Genomic DNA, 3,150 nt, shown 5'->3' on the forward strand with positions numbered 1-3,150 from the left:
AGAGAGAGAGAGAGAGAGAGAGAGAGAGAGAGAGAGAAGGAGAAAGGGAGAGAGAAAGAGAAACACATTGGCGGAAACGATGTAATGTATCATCATCCGGGATGCAATATCATGTTTTGTTAGTATCACGATGTCATATTATCAATTTGTTCGTCAACCAGCTTACAATGCACTTTCACTTTTCATCAATCACACTTTTTGCGCAAGAACAGTTTTGCTGAAGTACCTAAAAAATTAACTAGATACAGATCTGAATATAATTTTTATTAATCTACCAAAATATTGTATAGAAAATTTAAGCAATGTCAAAAAAATTTTGACATTCTAGCAGTATGAGTGACCTAAACAATTATTTTGATAGTCCAACAAAACTTATTTCAGATCTATATCTATAGCTAAATTTTTAGATTCAAAACTATTCTTTCCATGAGATTGTTCATATTGCGCACATTTTTGTTATTTACCTTGAGAAAATTGATTAAAAACGCTAAAAAGATAACGAAGTGCGAAAAATACAATGTGAATGTAAATTGTACGACATAACGAAGAACAACCGACAATTTGTTAAAAGATCATTCAGACACATATTATTATGTGATTCTCTTTTCCCAGAAAGCCTTGTTCCATTTCAGATAATATTAAATCAAGTAATGGAACGGACAAGTGTAATTATCGTATTTAACATTTTTTTAAATTCTTGGAATCAACAAATTCATAATCCCAGGAACGGAAAATTATCTTGGAAATGCAAATCGCGAATATTAATTTTTTTACACACAATTGATTTTCCTCGTCGTTACTATTCGCGTAATTTGTCTTCTCTATTAACAACAGTGCGTAAATCGTCTGGAAATGCATATCTGTTCGACGAATGTACATATTAGCGTCGAATGAATGTAGCGAAATGTTGAGTCGCCGTAAAACAATACGATCGCAAATAATAAACGAGCACAATGTCGAATCAACAAAAAAATTTAATTTGAAATTTATTCGTTCATTTACTTGTGATATTCAAATCCATTAATAATTTTTACAAATAAGGAATTATAATGAATGACGCCTTTCTGGAAACTTTTTTTAAGTAAAATATTGATTATATATATATATATCTTTTTGAATATCACGTAAAACGTATAAGAAATAGAATTCTGCGCGTCGACAGAAAAAATCGCATTTCCGTGACATTAAGGATATTTTATACAATAAGCAAAGAATATTAGTCAATCATAAAAAAATTAATATCATATTCAAAAAATTTTGATGATATTAGCTCATGAATACACTTTGAAACCAACTGCTACAAAACGACAAATAATTTAGCTTATGGTTTTATGCAAAATAATCATATTTCGCTCTCTCTGCAGTTTTAGGTCAATAACTTTTTAATTGACTAAATGGTTCCAAATAAACTTTTATATGAATATTTATTATTATTTCATTAATGTAATAGTATTTTACATGTATAAAATTTGATTTATTTTTTAATGTTATTTCCTCATCAAATTCGTAAATAAGTATTAGAAAACGTGATTTTACATAATAATCAAACGAAAAAATTAAATAAATTTTAAATCCTAAGAGAATTATTCTCAAACTTTTCAATATTTGAACAAATATTTGGACGTAATAATAAAACAAATTATAAAATTTTTATATTTTTAGTATCATTTTTAGATGTGACATACATCCTTATTTGCCGGCGCATTAATGCAACGTATGTCAATTACAGTGAAAGAAAGAAAGTTGAAAAATTACGCCCACAAAGTAATCATATTCCGTCGCTTCGCTATCGGTTTGATTCAAATTCCTGCTAACGTTGCGGAGGCGCGAGATCACGCTCGTTAAACACGTCGACCACGTGGGATATCTTTACGAAACTCGACATATCCTTTGAAAAGAGAAAAACGATACTGCGAGATCTTGTTATAATCTCGTTAAAAATTTTACACAATATGTAAAATGCAAAGTCATCTCTTTGGTATTCATCGCGAATATTTATATCTATATTATTGTGAATACTTTTGAGCAATCGTGATATCAATAAATGTTGAAAGAAAAATAAATATAAAATACAAAATTAATATAAATTAAAAATATGTATAATTATAAATATCTATAGTACTTTCTATTACGTTAATAATATTTCAATACGTATTTGGAAGCTCATAGAATTTCGCGTGATCGAATTCGGATTTTGTTATCGAGAACGACCTCATTCCTGAAATATAATAATGAGAACGGAAATACAACAATCATATTATATCAGTTTCAACGTTTAATTACTTTAAAAATAATGTAATTATGTTATAATTATTTAATATATATTCTGACATGCCTGAGATTATATAATATCGCTTGAAAATAATATCTATGATTATTTTATACGTTATAATTGACATTACTGATATATACAGAATTATATAATATAACTCAAGAATTGCCTTTCTTAAGCGACGTTAAGCCATCAATCTTTCAAGGCCGCTACGCGCGACCTTATCTTAAGGAATTACACTTACCTTATTTTTAGGCGACATCGCGAGGGTGGCAGATCTGCCCTCTCGGTTGGAGGCGAATGCACCCTCGCGCGCGAGCGACTGCGCGAGTTAACGGTGAGGATGAAACGCGCGGGAAGCGGCGGGAAGGCGCGGAACCGCGGCACCTGACCCGCCGGCGACACACGGAGGAGAGAGAAGGAGGAGAGGAAGAGGAGACGATAATCCGTCGAAGGAGAGCTAATCGGCGCGAAATGCGAACGCGACACGCGCGTATGAACGATAGAAAATGCGCTCGTCTCGCGTTCCGCTCAACCACCGGCCGACTTAATCGGCGCGGACACACGCAACGCACGTCCATCCGATTCCCCACCATTCTCCTCGGAAACTTCGCATCTCGCTGCGCTCTCGTCCCGTTCCCCATCTCCAGGTCCCCGTCGTCGCGTCGTCGCGTTTTGCTCCGGCACGTATACCCGGCTTTCCGCTCTTCCCTGTGTCCCACCCCGCCCTGCGCTCGCGATCTCAGTCATTCTCTCTCATCCCCTCTCTCTCTCTCTCCTNTCTCTCTCTCTCTCTCTCTCTCTCTCTCTCTCTCCTCCGTCCTCCTCCGTCCTCTCCTCCTACCGTCCTCCGTACGTACGTCGTACCGTACGTCGTA

General features: G+C 35.0%; 1 protein-coding gene across 1 annotated transcript in view; it reads right to left on the reverse strand.

Moving 5' to 3' along the window:
* LOC105618112 (monocarboxylate transporter 12) overlaps positions 1-3,150 on the reverse strand; it is a 26,961-nt gene that overhangs the window by 21,327 nt on the left and 2,484 nt on the right. The gene's annotated exons all lie outside the window — the stretch shown is intronic.

This window comes from Atta cephalotes (assembly GCF_000143395.1).
Source record: "Atta cephalotes unplaced genomic scaffold scaffold00015, whole genome shotgun sequence".
In the NCBI taxonomy this organism is placed as follows: domain Eukaryota; kingdom Metazoa; phylum Arthropoda; class Insecta; order Hymenoptera; family Formicidae; genus Atta; species Atta cephalotes.